Source organism: Neltuma alba, unplaced genomic scaffold, assembly GCF_004799145.2.
Source record: "Neltuma alba isolate B1F8T4 unplaced genomic scaffold, ASM479914v2 tig00012111_pilon, whole genome shotgun sequence".
Lineage (NCBI taxonomy): Eukaryota > Viridiplantae > Streptophyta > Magnoliopsida > Fabales > Fabaceae > Neltuma > Neltuma alba.
This window is the reverse complement of record NW_021636663.1, coordinates 2,325-18,902: the sequence shown is the minus strand read 5'-3', so window position 1 is coordinate 18,902 and position 16,578 is coordinate 2,325. Positions and strand designations below refer to the sequence as shown.

At 34.6% G+C, this 16,578-nt stretch overlaps 1 pseudogene; it reads left to right on the top strand.

Annotated features, from left to right (window-relative positions):
* The first annotated feature begins 11,914 nt into the window (after window positions 1-11,914).
* LOC114722745 (protein NRT1/ PTR FAMILY 5.9-like) lies at window positions 11,915-16,103 on the top strand (annotated as a pseudogene).
* Window positions 16,104-16,578: the final 475 nt, after the last annotated feature.

Sequence of the window (16,578 nt, the reverse complement as noted above, 5' to 3'; positions counted from 1 at the left end):
CATCGGAAGACGATGGAACACTTAGAAGCGTGAAAATCAATAATAAGGGCTTGGCTTAACTGGGCCGGCTCTGTCTCAGTTCATAGCCTCTTGGCACACTCCAAAGTCTCTGAAAAGTGAAAACCATGCTGCTCAATCCAAAAAATCTCCTAAAAACTCAATTTCACATGCTAAAGCTGCATGTTTGAAGAAATGGAGGATGCAAAACAATAATACTATTCTTAACTACTATTTTGGGTTCTAAATATAAAATTTTGTTTGTAAGTTACAAACTACAAATTAGATTTTATATTTAAGACTGAAAGTAGTATATGATATTGTTAATTAATTTATGAAACTTACAAAAATTAGTTTCGTACACTATTTGTTATTATTATGTAAAATTTGTTTGTGATTTTTTTCTAAAACATACAACTCTTTTAATAGCGATAATAAATGTGAAATACTAACAGAATACTAATAAAAACTATGAAATTAACAAGAATAGTATGGATAAATGAGGGAGACAAAGAACCAACGGGTTTAGGGAAATTGATTAGTTTTTCATAATGTGACAAATCAATATTCAAATTCTTATTGAAAAATGTATTCAAATTTAGTATAAGATAGTGCCTCAAATATAATTGCCTCCAATAAGAAAATATCTATGCTTAAGAAAAAATTAGTAAGACAATGTAAATTAAAATTGTATATTTAGAACCAATTAAATTACGTCTAATCAACTAAAGTGAGTAGTGGTGTTAAAAGTTTTCCGTAAACAGAACAAATCTGAAAATTTAATTTAAATTTAAAATTTTCAAATAATGATTAATTAATTATTCAACAAATTTTGTTAATTATAAATTATTTTATAAATTTAGACTGTCCGCTCAAGCTTTTGCTTGCGTAATCAAGTTGCTGATTTGTTTTGACTTTTTGGCTCTCCGACTTTACAGGAATCTTAATCAGCACGCTGCAGTAAATTTCAAGTGATTTTTTCAGGCAAAAAAATAAAATAAAATGATTGATATATTATTGCAATTCACCAACTAATTAAATTGAAATCAACGAGGTTATGAAGTGACCACATTACCATCAAAAACGTTTTCCTACACCGAAACACTTGTTGGTCTTTGGTGCAGCCGAGTCGTCATTCACACTTTGAAGGCCGGCTGTTGGCCCTACCATTTGTTTTTAGGAAAAATTACATTAAGGTCTCATGGAAAAAAAAACTGCAATAAATTTCTAAAAATCTGATAATTGCTTTGGATCCTCAAGAAAGTTAATTGCAATAACGGAAAAGTCAAAAAGCAGAAAAAGTCCTAAAAATATAGAGTTGTCAATATAAGTCACAATAATTCTCAATATTACTATTTTATTTATTAATTTATTTGCCAATATAAGCTTGAAAAAATATGATTTCAAGTTATATGACAAGTAATATAGACATATCCGGTTGACTAATACTTTTTGATGATAATGTGATATAATATTGTTATTGAAAGTCAATTATCACTTACATAAAATTATGAAATAGGTAATGTTAACAAGTGAAGAGTTCATTAATGATAACTGATTTTATAATTTTATATGAGTGATAATTGACTTTTAAGAACGATATTATGTCATACTATCATAAAAAAGTATTAGTCCACCAGTTATATTAATATTATTTGTCATTATATAACTTGAAATCACATTTTTTTTAAACTTATACGAGATAAGTAAAGCAGCAACATTGACAAATATCACAACCTACATTGCAACTCTATCTTTTCAGTACTTTTTCTGTATTAGGAGCAATAATGTTTTTTCACCTTTTTTATTATTATAGTCAAGTCACTTTGAAATTCCAAAACAATTACAAGATTTCCAAGGACCTTTTTATAGTGTTTTGTTTTTTGTGAGACATTAGCACAATTTCCCCTTATTCTTATGCCTTGGCAAAACTAGTGCTCCCTCACTACTATTTGATACACCAAGTGATTAACTAATTTACACGTGTCAATAAAAATAGTTAAAAGTATTAAATTTGTCATAAAATTTAAGTGATCTTTAATATTACCCTCGTTAATCACACTAAATTATACCATACTAGGTTTTGTTCTCTCACTACCCATATTAAAAATAGGCATATAAATGAAAATAATATTTAATTCTTATTAAAACTATTAAAGGTTTTTATAGAGAGGACCAAACTTTTTTTCTAAAAAGATTTCTATAATAAGGATTAGAGGGAGTATATATTAATTGGGACTTGGACATAATAAATGTTTACTCAAAAAGAGAAGGAGCCAGAGTACCACTCACGCCATCTTTGTGCTTCTTATAGTTGGGAACCGAATTGGGTGCCGATGAAGGTGATCAGCGTCCCAAGCTCATCAGGTTTGTATCATCCATATCTGACTTTGGTGATTCAGATTTAAATTTTTATTTAATTATTTTTAAATAAAAAATTAATTTTAAAAAATGATAGTTAAGAGATTATTTTTATTTTAGATTCTAGACCCATTAAAATAATTATTTTAAACAAATAGAAACAAAAGAAAATGAAACATAGATAATCTAAATTAGATCTGAATGATACAGATCTAATGAGTTTGGGGTATTCATCAAGCGTGGCAACCCATCAGAAAGCCTTGGCAAAACCAGTACTCCCTCAACTAACGGGAGTTGGGCCTAGCGAAAAGGATAGTCTCTCAAAATGTGATGAATTAAGATGTGAATATTTGTTAGGAAAGGTATTTACCTTTAGTGCCCAACAGTACTTCAAATAGAATTGCTTCTAATAAAAAGATATATGTACCAATAAAAAAAAACTATTACTCCCTCTAGGCTTTAGTATAAAAACCCATAAGTACTAATAAAAATAGTTAAATGTATTAAATTTGTTATAAAATTAACTGATTTTTAATATCACCCTCATTAACTATGCTAAATTCTAATATCATACTATATTAATTTCTATTTTCTCAATACCCATATTAAATATGCATATATAAAAAAAATATTTAATGCTTATTGAAACTATTAACGGTTCTTATAAAAAGCATAAAAATTTTATTCTAAAAAGATCTCAGGAAGTATATATTAACTGGGACTTCTACATAATAAATGTTTACACTACTACAATGAAGACTTTTTACTTCTGTTTTGCATGACTTTTTACGTCTGTTTTGCGGGGGACATGAAAAGAAGGGACATAAAAAGTACCCCCTTTTTACTTCTGTTTTGAACAGACAAGAAAAGTTGTAGTATTTACGTTTGTTCATAACAGAAGTAAAAAATCGATTTTTTACGTTTGTTTCTCCAAAAACAGACGTGAATTCACGTCTGTTTTGTTTAAAACAGACGTTAATTGACGTCTGTTTTTAATTCACGTCTGTTTTTGGAGAAACAAAAGTAAAAAATCGATTTTTTACTTCTGTTTTGATAAACAGACGTGAATGTCCTCTGTTTTTTTATAAAAAAAATTCAGTTCATATATTCTACTTCCCCTACAGCCACAATAGCCACAATAGCCACTTTCCAGCTAGGGGTGTGCATGAGGCCTGCATGCCCAATAAGCCCGCTTGAGCCCGCAAGGAAAATGCCCAGCCCAGCCCAGTAAAAAGCTGCCCAAGCAAAAATGGGCATCTTCGGGCTGGGCTGATTCACGGGCAGGGCAAGGCCGCGGGCAGGGTATGCTGCCCTGCCCATTTGGCCCTGCCCGAAAAAATATATAATTATATATATAAGATAATATTATTTCAAACAATTATCTCTTTTATTTTGGCTAAAAAAATTAGGTAAAATTAGAAAAAAATGAAAGGAACATAAAAATCATAATTATATAAAAGAGCTAAATATGAAAATATAAGATTCAATATGCTAAATTACTCCAAGTCAAATTTTCTTCTTTTTCTCTTACATCCAATTTTTTAAAACAAAAAGAAAAAGAAAAATAAAACCACCTTTCAAATTTTGTGCTTTCACACGATTATAAGAATTCACCAACTATATGAATAAACTAAGAAATTAAAATCCTGATTTAGCTTAATTATTAAATATTCTAATTATTAAATATATTTTTTTTACCTCCCATAAGAAATCAAAAGCTAAAGAACAAGACTACATAGGCCTTATATATATATGAGTGATAGACTCATTCGTGATAATTTTTTTTCCTCTCACTTGTCTCAAAACACGATAATTGAATTTTTTTTTTACATATGACATAGGGCATTGTATCATTACACTCGGCAGAAAAGCCCGCCCTGCCCAGCCCGCTCTTGCCCTGCCCAAAATGGTTAGGGCTTCTACTGGGCAGGGCCGGGCAGCGGGCTGCAAAACGCAACCCGCTCATCTTTCGGGCTAGGCATCGGGCAAGGGGCTTGCCCTACCCAACCCTGCCCATGTGCAGCCCTATTTCCAGCAAGTTGAAATAGTATGAACTAGTCAATATTTTCAGCCAAGACATATCAACATCATAACTTCATCTATATAGACACATTAATTAACTAACTAGTCAAAAAAGAAGAACAAATTACAAAAGTCAATATTGATAACCTATTGTCTCTAAACATAAACTTGATCAATCCCTGGACCACAATTCTTACAGTAGTTGCTGTGCCAAAAGGTCTCGGATGAAGTCAATGTCATCAATAGTATATGAACAATCATTATCAAAAATCTGTAAATTGACAAATGAACAAATTTAAACATAGGAAGAAAATAAAATAAGTAACAATTCAATTTAAAAATTCAACTATTACAAAACTAAAATTATATTTACTTACCTCATCAAATTTTGTAGTACATCCGCTCTCAATAATCTCAAAGATATAACGGATAATGTAATATCTGCACTTTGTTGGCCCTTGTTGCTTAGCACACTGCAAATCACAAGGAAATGATAATCCAAATTCATATGTAAAATAACTGCCATCAATGAAAGAACTTCAATTTAAAGTACTCACACTAGGATATACCCAAGTTGTTGAGCTATTTTTGCCGGAACGCTTCCCATCGGTTATATAATAAGTCTTTAAAGCCCTATAAGCAAATGAAAGCACAAGTTAAATAATTTATATTGAAAACAAAATTATTGATCTACATTAAGGTACTTACGTGTTGAAAATGCCCCTCATCTCACTGCTTGGACGACGACCCAAGGGATCAAACCAGTAGATGACATTGTCAATGGGACAAGAAAGACACAAACTCCAATGACAACTGCATCATAGAGTAAGACTTATACATTACTGGATATCACAATAATTAACAATTTAAGTATGTATAAATAAATATAATTAAGCTACTTGCCCTTCAATAATTGGTGCCAAATAACAAGGTAATTTAGTGTCTCCAATCGTATTGCCCACATATCTGATTCTCCTATCTAGTGGGTTGTACTTCTTCTGGATACTTGCAGGGCATAAATATCCATACAAATTTCTCTTCTCCATTGATGACATGCAGTTGTTATGGAAGAAGCTATCATTGAATTGAAATAAGATAATTATTAGTATGTGAAAGTAAGAAATTAGAAATTTAAGTTAGAAATGAAAAAGTAAACTTACATGATTGCTAATTGAACCCATGCTATGTCCAACTCCTTCAAGGATAAGAAATCCCTGATATCTTTGTTGTCAAGTCCAAAGAAATATGATTTTTCTTCACCCACAATCCCTACAGGCATCTTTATGTCGACCTTGTTAATTGTTTTATATTCCTCATATAATTGTGCCAAGCAGGGATATCTATTAACATCTTTCTGGTCCTAATGAAACATCAAATAAACATAATAAGTATTATAAGTATTATGTTAAAAAAAATGCACACAATATAGAATAACAATTTCTTACCATCACAGGTATTATCTCCTCATCAACAAGGTGTCTAGGCCAAAGAATGAAAGTTCCAATTGCCTGACCTAACTTCACAACTTCAGCAATCGGGAATGGCACATCTGCACCTGTCTCTCCCTCTCGAACAGTCGTAACTGTAACCCTCACTTGGTCCTCTTGAATATGTTGGTGATGGATAGTGCTCCCTTGATTGTAGAGGAGAGCGTCAGCAACAACACGCATTGTTGGGACCTCTAAACGAAGACAACAAGGTTGTCCAAAGTCCGGCGTGGGACTACTAGGATCATGCTTTCCCAATGCCCCCGGTGGATTACAACTGTCTTTAGTGCTAGGAAAGACGGGGGAATCCTAAATGAGAGAAATGCAAGTATTAAATTAAATAAAAAAAACATTGGTAAAACTCAACATCAATTTAAGTGAAATTGATTACAAACCTGGGGTGTGCATTGTTGTTGAACTGTCCCAATTTGCATGCTAGAGACCATAGATTTCATATCATCATGAAGCTCAGCCATAAACTCTTTTCGAAGTGACTAGCGTAACTGGACCTCAATCTTGACCTCTAGCTCAGATTGGACTCATCATGAACTTGGTCTCGAAATTTAGCTATCATCTCATAAGTGGGTTGACTTCGTAGAGAAGCTCGTGAAGTTTGTCCAAAATATTGGGTAAGACCAACTGTCCTCCCTTCTCCTCTAACGCGTCCGGGGTGATCAGGCTTCCTAATCGTTGTCACTAAAATGTCCATCCTTCTACTCGGACTAAATAAACCTTCACTGCTTTGCTCTTCAACTACCTCCTATAACATTTTAAGTATGATAAAAAATTAATGACAGTATAAATGAAAATTAATGATAAAATATAAAGAATATTACCATAAGTTAAAGTTATTTGAATTATACAACTTACAATTTTTTTAGCAATCTCAGTAACTGCTGGATTAATATATTGACCCTTCTTCATCCTTACTTCCTTCCATTTTCTATGACGTGGAGGAGGAGGTGGGGTCTGAACAACGATACTCGGATTAGATTTTGCAGCTTCTTGCATCGCCTTAAAGTCATTCTACATGATCCTCTCCTCAAGCATCTTGTAACCTCCACGGGATAAATAGTGTGGATATAAATTTTTAGCTTGCCTTTCTTTATTCATCGCACTTAATTCCTGTGGAAAAGAAAACAAAGTAAATTGAGTAAGTGAAGTAAATTAAATCAAAATTAAATGTTTTATAAGGCAATGTACCTGAAATTTAGAATCATGCCGTGATGCCACAAACCTCCTCCAATCATCTGGATCAAGGAAGGAGTATTTTTTGCATGGATCATCATCTTTCTTAGGCCCTCGCACATACTGGCTCGTGAGTGTGTGCTTAAAATCTTTCCAGCGCTGACGAACTTGCTGCAACAAATGCTTTTTCATTTGCTCAGTACGAGGGATGTCATACGTTTGCTGCAAAGAAAAATATATATGTTTGAGTTAAAGATTTCAGTTATAACTATATTTACAAAAAAAACAAATCAAAAAAATTAGAAAGTGACATACCAAAATATATTCCCAAATCCTATCCTTCGTCTCCTTAGAAATTGACTTCCAATTAGGCCATAGAATATTAACTTTGCTTTGGGCAACGGAGCCTATATAGCTAATGAATCTGTCCTTCTCTTCACCAATTGGATTCATATTGGCATCAAAATCCACATGCTTCTTCTGAATACGACCATGACGTACTGCTAACTTTGGTAGCCTTGTACTACCTCTAACCTTCCTTCCTTCTGGCTGATTGACATCATCGATGTCACAATCCTCCTCCATATCTCTATCACAATCCTCCTCCATATTGGCATCAAAATCCTCCTCCATGTGCCTGTTGAAAAACCAAAATTAGATAAATAAGTAAATTATAGTGAAATGTATTAATATAAATAATATCAAGTACATTGCAATGAAATAAATGAAAGAAAATAACACAAGGTACGTTGCAAAATTACATTACTTAATCTGACTTTATGCATTGTCCCATATCCCTTCACAATGATATCTCTTCATATTCATATTATCTACCAATTCTACTTCACTTGGTCTAGGCGGATTTGAAGCAAAAGGTGGTGTCTCATCAACATTCATGGTAGGATCACTGTCCTTTTGCTTTTTACTTTGAAGGACAATAGACAATTTTTTATTTGCTGGGTCAGTAACATAAAATACTTGTTTTGCCTGGCTTGCTAAAATGAAGGGCTCATCTGCATAACCAACCCTGCCAAGATCAACTAATGTAAATCCAAATTGTTGATCTATTTCAATACTATTGTTGTTGACCCATTTACATTTGAAGACAGGAATCTTGAAATTGGTGTAGTTTACCTCCCATATCTCTTCAATAACTCATAATAAGCCATAGATGCCAATTTGGGGTTTTTATCTTTCGAACTCGAAAAATGCATCGCTTCAGCAACCACCATTACCCCACTATTCTGCACAGTACTTTTGTCATCTTGAGCTTTTATGTAGAAGGAATATCCATTTATGTCGTATCCACTCCAAGTGATAACTTCAAAACAAGGACCCCAAGCTAACCATTTTATTGTATCAGATACATTGGCCTCTCTCAAAACTTTTTCATTGAACCATGTTATAAATGTTTTGTTATGCTCATTAGCTATCTGCATATCACTTTTCTTTGGATACTTTTCTTTTAAACTTTTTTTGTGATCATCTAAATACGACTGCACTTCTTCCATATTATTCAATATGTATAAGTGCGCTTGTAACACTTCTTCACGACCCATACTCTTTACCTTCAGCCCCCTATTCTTTTACTTGTACCGTTTTCATGCCGAGATGGTGTCTTAGCTATAGATAGATATGTTTTGCAAAATTCCATAGCCTCTTCCGCTACATACCTTTCAACAATTGATGCTTCAGGTCGATAAGGATTTTTAGAATAATCTTTTAAGACTTTCATGTACCTCTCAAATGGATACATCCATCTTAGAAAAATAGGACCACAAAGCCTTATCTCCCTCACTAAATGAATGATCAAATGCACCATGATATCAAAAAATGCTGGAGGAAAGTGCATTTCTAGTTGAGACAATATAACATAACCCTCATTTTCCAATTCATCCAATTTCTCTATGTCAATGACTTTGCTACAAATAGCATTGAAGAAGATACATAATCTAGTTATAGTGCTCCTCACATCATCTCTCATTGTGCCTCGAATAGCTACGGGTAATAGTTGTTGCATCAGTACATGATAATCATGAGACTTCATTCCCACTAACTTCAAATCGTGCATTGAGACAAGCCTTTTCACATTAGAAGAATACCCCTGGGGCACCTTGATGTCATGCAAACACCGACACAAGCTTGTTTTTTCAACTTTAGACAATGTGTGGGCCGCAGGTTCCATATAAGCCCGCTTACCACCCTCTCTCAATTGTGGATGTAAGCGCTCTCGTATGCCCATTTCAGCCAGATCAAGTTTGCATTAATTCCGTCTTTAGTTTTTCCAGGTATGTGCAAAAGAGTACGATAAGACTATCACACACATTTTTTTCCACATGCATCACATCAATACTGTGTCTTACATCAAGACTGCGCCAATATGGAAGATCAAAGAAAATAGACCTCTTCTTCCATATGTTTTTCTCACTTGCAGCTTTTTGAGTCTTACCGAAAATGACATTGATTCTTTCAACTCGCTGGTAAACTTCCTCTCTAGTTAATGCCTTCGGAGCCATGCCATGCTCTGGTGAGCCATTAAAAACCTTTTTCAATCTCCGATATGGGTGGAACCGATCAAGAAACCTCCTGTGACCGAGGTAAACTGTCTTCCTTCCGTGCTTAAGTTGGTGGAAGTATGTGTCTGCTTCACATATAGGACATGCTTTATGCCCCTTCACACTGTATCCTGATAGATTTCATATGCAGGAAAGTCATTTATCGTTGTAAAGATCATGGCATGCAACTTAAAGGACTCCTGCTTGTATGCATCAAACACATCCATGCCTTCTTCCCACAACATCTTCAAATCTTCAATTAAAGGTGCCAAGTAGATATCGATATTGTTTCCTGGTTGTTTCGGTCCTGAAATCATCATAGAAAGCATCATGTACTTGCGCTTCATACATAACCAGGGAGGTAGGTTGTAAATCACCAACAGTACTGGCCATGCACTATGTGTGCTATTAAGAGTACCGTAAGGGTTGATTCCATCTGTACAAAGCCCAAGGCGAAGATTTCTTGGTTCAAGACCAAATTCTGGAAACATTTCATCTATTTTCTGCCATTGAGGAGAATCAGCAGGGTGCCGAAGATATCTTCCATATGATATTCTCTCATCAAAATGCCATCTTAACTTCTTCGCTTCTGTTGCATTAGCAAATAAGCGCTTAAATCGTGGTATTATCGGAAGATACCATAACACCTTCAAAGGTTGCCCTTTACTTGTCTCATCACCATCATAGTTACCAGCACAGTCCATGTTCTTTTTCACCTTGTATCGTGAAGTTTTACATTTTGGGCACTCACGTAGACCAGCATACTCTTTTCTATATAATACACAGTCATTAGGACAAGCGTGTATCTTTTCATAGCCCATACCCATCCGAGACAAGATTTTCTTTGCCTCATACACACGATTTGGAAGAACGTTATCAATTGGAAGCATATCACTAATCAATTGAAGCAACTCTGTGAAACTTTTGTCAGTCCACCCATTATTTGCTTTTAAACTGAACAATTTCAATACAGCTGTCAATCGTGTATACTTAGAACACCCAGGGTACAAAGGCATCTCTGCATCACTCTTCAAGTTATCATTTGCATGTGATCGCACAAAGAACTCTACCCCTACATCACGAATCATATCGCTCATTCTATCATTTACATCATCCATAACTTCCTCTTCTTGAGTATTGAACTTGTTCCTACTTCACCATGCCATATCCATTTGTATATCGAAGATTTATACCATCACAAAGCAAGTGATCTCTAATATCATCAACACTTAGTCGCCTCTCATTTAAACACTTGACACAGGGACAAAAATACATTCCGTTATTGCTAGGAGCATTCTGTTTAGCAAATTCAATAAATCATTCTACTCCGTTCTCATATTCATCACTTGTTCTCAAAGCATTCATCCAACTATGATCCATTCCGTTACTACCTAAGGAATTATAAACAATTTAATTCCATTCAGCATAGTCCCAATAAACATTAACCAAATTCAAAACTAATGATATCAATTGAATCCGATTCATTCCAATTACAACATAAATCATGCCAATTCCTAAAATTTAAAAAGACATAAAAATTACTTTTACAAGTTGTGGAGATTTTACATATTACATAACAAAAATCCAAACATTATGAGAACAAAGCTTTTCATTGACAACTAATTAATGCATAACAATCTTTTTAATCTTCAAATCCATTAGCCAATTAATAAACATCCAATTTTTAAAGCTTCCTCTTGAATGTAATCAACATCTAATTCAAAACATGTAGGAAAATTTTCTTTTAGACATTTTGACAAACACTTTTTATATATTAATTTTCAAACAAGTTAGTTAATAATGATTTCAAACTTCAAATCTATTACCCAATCAATGTAAACAAATTTTAACTTATCTAAATGCAATTTTTTCATTACTAATTTAATGTATACCCAATCCTTAATCTAAATTCAATACATATAGAAAACTATCTAATGCAATCCCTCTTAGGCATTTTGACAAACACCTTGTATGCATTATTTTTCTAACAAGATTAACAAGGCTTGAAATCTTTAAAATTTCTACCCAATCAATATATACAAATTTAAAACTATCTAAACACAATTCTTCAGTAAAAATTTAAACAGCAACCTCAGAAACCAATTCAAAACTCCTCAAGCTACTCAAACCCACGTACAACACACTAAACCCACAATGCAATGGTTGAATGAACTTACCTTCACTGTTCTGGCGTGCCTTCGAATCAACAGCCTACAGAGAGGACGACGACGGTGAGCTGCTGTGCATGTGAGCTTCACGGCTTCAACGGCGAGCTGCTGCAACACGGCTACTGCAGAACGCGTGATGCAATGGAGGGAGGGCTACGACCTTGAAGAGCTGAAATCAGAAGGAGAGACCGAAAAATCTTTGAGTAGCTCACGGCTACTGCACGGAGAAGAGGAAAATGAGAGGGAGAGACTGAAAAATCAAAGTTGCGCGCGAGATAGCTGCGAGCTGGAGGTTCTTCGCAGTACATGCAGATCTGATATGAACTACTGATGTGAGCTGCGGGCAAATTTTTTTTAAAAATGAAGCCACTTCACGTTTGTTTACTTGAAAATAGACATGAAGTAACGTCTGTTTCTGCTAAACAGACGTGAAGTAACGTCTGTTTTGAATAAACAGACGTGAATTAATGTCTGTTTTGTTTAAAACAGACATGAAGTCTCTTCTGTTTTTGAAAACAGACATAAATGAGGGAGGTAAATAACACATTTTGTTGTAGTGTTACTTGAAAAGGGAAAGAGAGTACCACTCATGGTATCTTTGTGCTTCTTTTTTATATGTGAAGTGAGGAATTTGAACAACCAGAAGACATAGTGATGAGCCGTCAAAGCATGGCACCCCATCAGAAAGCCAATGATATATGAACACATAAGCAAAGTACATCGTAAAAGTGGTGTGATCATCATGAAAGATGTTTGGCAAATTAACGTCAACACACACTTGGATATTCCTAATAATCACTGTTTCATTTAACTTCAGATTTTGCACGTCGAATGCCTACTTGTGAATGTGTGTTTATTGCATGTTCTTGCCCTTTTGTGCTTTAAAAGCTTCTCTTTCTGGGCAATTTCAGTTTCAATTTCCCTTTGTGTTGATGATAAATCCTGAGTAGGATGTGGTTTTGGGTTTATGGCTGACTTAAGAAATGAATTACTTTATTGCTCCATGATTATATACTATACAAGGCAGGGAGCTGGCGCTCTTGAGAGTGCCTGCCTAGTGGCAATCTAGTATCGCATTAAGGCTAAGGAATCAGAAGACAACCCACCTATCATTCCACCTATATAAATCTCTCTAAACACATATGTAGTTAGTACTAATTAGCTACGCATGCAGGAACATAACCCATTTTATACTGTACGTAGCCTTCTTGTTTTGATAAGGGCCTCGGAGACTCATTCTCTAGTTACTCGTCTTGTTTCCCATGGCAAGCGGACACACAACCCAGAGCTCAACACGTCTTGTATCCTCCTCACAGGTATAAATCTATATCCATATTTCCATCAATTATAATCTATGGTCTTGTTTGATACCAAGCATTGAAAATGAGAGGTAAGGGTTCGGATTGAGATTGGAATTGAGAAACCCTATTAAAAGAATGTTTAATATAAGCGATTACTTGCTACTTGGGCAAATCCATGTAGGTGGGATTGAGTAATACCACAAAAGGAAGTAGTATTGTCCAAGTGGTATTCCTCAATCCCACTTATATGAGTTTGCTCAATCCCAAGTAGCAAGTAATCATGAAATTAAATACTCTTTTAATGTGTTTTTTCAATTCCAATCCGAATCCCAATCACGATTTTTACCTATAATTCTCAATGCTTCTTACCAAATAGGACCTTATTATTATCTCGTTGATGTATTGTAATTGAGTAGAAGGTTGTTCTTTTTATGCGAAATTCAGCCATTGCTGGGATAGAGAGGTTTGCCTTCAAAGGGTGGCATCCAATTTAGTGACATATTTGACAGATGTTATGAAACTGAGCAACTCATCTGCTGTGAAGATGGTGAACACTTGGTGTGGCCTCACCTCCATAATGCCAATGTTTGTGGTACCTATTGCTGATGCTTATTATCCCAATTATTCCACCATCACGGCCTCCTCTTTCATCTATCTTGTTGTGAGTCACCCTTCACAATTCTAGTTCATTTTCTTGTCATCACACTTCATTCTCTTATCTCCTTTTTTAACCGCTCATGGGCTTCCTAATACTATCTCTGGTATTTAATATAATAGTTAGCTAGAGGATTGAATTTGGTCCTAAATTTAAGGCCTACCGCAATCCATATTATCTTCCAAATTTATAATTTTTCTTCTAAAATATCCCTATTGATTGTAAAGGGTTCTCATAGAGGGATAATGCCAACACACATGATTAAATAGGATAGTTTAGAAAAGAAAACATGCATATTTGTTACAAATAACTAACTTAACTACCTTTTTTAATTCTTCAGATTAGTTATCTAGCTTTTATATTAAGGACTAGATGTAATAGTTTTTTTTGAAAGGGGATGTGTTGAGTTAATGGAACTATGAGTCATAGAGTCACAATTAGTCTCTCCTCTTGTCCATTTATTGAGTTAGTGGACTGATTATAGGGTTTTTAGCTGCCAAAAAGTTACATAAAAGCGGTATTGGACGTTTAGAACGATTCAAGATGCCCCTTCTTAATTAAGCTTGTTGCCATGTCATTAATCTCAGTCCATTTTGTGACCCATTTTTCTTAAAATTTTCAATGATTTTAATCAGTGGTTTCTTTCTACTGTTTCATTTACACTTATTGATGTCCCTTTTTCCCATAATATAAATTAATCATATAATGAAGCAAACTTGTTTGCAGATTTTCTGGCACAACAGCATAACAAAAACGACATCAAACAGAAGTAAAACCAATTATCATGAATTAAAACTGTTCAAGGAAACGTTGAAAAAATCAAGTACTAATAGGTTCTTTTTGGTCTGACAACTTCCTCAACCTCTTCAAGAAGCAATTTCCTAAAATATATTTTTTTCTGTTGACTTTGGATTTGTCTTCTCTAGATATGGTGAAATAATTGTGTGCTTGCGGCTGTGTTTGTTTATTTGCTCTGGTCAGGGACTTACGGCATTGGCATCCACAACAGTGGTAAGGTCAAGGTCTGCGGGAAGCAAAAAAACTGTCTTCTTCATTTCTCTCTTCATCTCTTTGTCTGATCTCACTAGGCCAAGGTGGGCACAACCCATCTTTACAAGCCTTTGGAGCAGATCAACTTGAAGAAGATGAAGAATTGCCTCATAGCAAAGAAGATAACAAGCCCAATAAGAAGACTGTGTTCTTTCAGGGTTGGTATTTTGGCGTTTGCAGTGGAAGTCTAATTCCTGCAATGTCAATGGCCGTGTCTATGTTGGTGTTCTTATGTGGAAGCCCCATATATGTATATAAAGATAGTAAATAAGACAAAGAAGCCCTTTAACAACATAGTTCAATCTATCAAAGCTTATGCATTGAAGTGTTTCCGTTCTAAGATTTCTCTGCCAAAAGAGGAGCCAGAAGTAAAGGAGATGGAGTAAGTAAGTTACCTTTTCTCCTTTAAAAAATTTTGTTCGCATACAGTTAGTTTACTGTTAAATTAAAGGGTTCTGTTTTTTTTCTTTTGGGTGAAATAGGCTTCAAGAAAAACCTCTATGTCATGATAACATGGAAAACCTAAAGGAGTTGAATGAGAATTCTAAAAGCAGCACAGTTATGGTAGCAAACTCCAAGGTTGTTGTGCTAAGGCTAATCCCTATATGGACAATGCTTCTTGTGTTTGCAGTAATATTCCAACAACCTCCGACTTTTTTCACAAAACAAGGAATGACAATGAAGAGAAACATCATCAAAAATTTCAAGATCCCTCCAGCCACACTGCAAAGTGCCATTACACTATCCATAATACTGCTAATGCCACTATATGGCAAAATCTTCATACCAATGTCTCAGTTAATCACTCATCAGGACAAAGGGACAAGTGTAACTCAAAGAATGGGAATTGGAATGGCTCTCTTAGTGGTAGCCATGGTGATTGCAGCTACGGTAGAAGCGAAAAGGCTAAAGATTGGAAGGGAAATGAGAGAAGCAGGATCAAAGTTAGAAATTGTGAATTTGAGCATATTCTGGTTGATACCACAGTATGTTTTGCTGGGAATCTCAGACATTTTTACTGTGGTGGCAACGCAAGAGTTTTTTTACAGTGAAGTTCCAGAGAATAAAAATGTTGGGGATTGCATTATATACAAATGTGTTTGGGGTGGGAAGCTTTGTCAGTGCTTTACTCATTAGTGTGGTGGAAGTATTGACAAGCTCAAAAGGAAAACTCAAGTTGGTTCTCTGATGATATGAACGAGGCAAGCCTAGACAATTACTATTTGCTATTGGCCACCTTAAGTGCGGTAAGCTGGGTTTTGTATGCATTCTTGTGTAAATATTACCGCAGAAGGGGTGAGTCTGGCTATGAATTTTGAGTTCCCCATTTGTTTCTTTCTTTTCAGTTTAATGAACTTGAGTAGTGGCACTTAGAAACATATGGATACCATGTCTAACATTATTCTTTAAAAAAAAGCATAGAAAACACTAAAGTGAAAACCAATTGACACTACTACAAAATTGTCAATATGTGTCAATTAATTTTACGTGTACATGATTATTGATGACAGTCACATATAGGCTCGTCATTTATTCTCTATGAAGAATACGTGATGGTTTGAAAGCATCATGTCTAACATTATTTTTTAAAGGCTAAAGTATATATATTTTTTAGTCTTTTAATTTTATACAAAGTTTTTAATTTTATCCTTTAACTTTAAAAATTATTGATGGACCCATGACTAATAGGTCCACATTTAATGGGCCTAGCCTAAGTGAGAAGTGTGTTGGGCTTCTGCAAGAGAGAGGGGAAGAGAGAATCTCAATGATGTATATACTTTGTTAGAGGGGCTT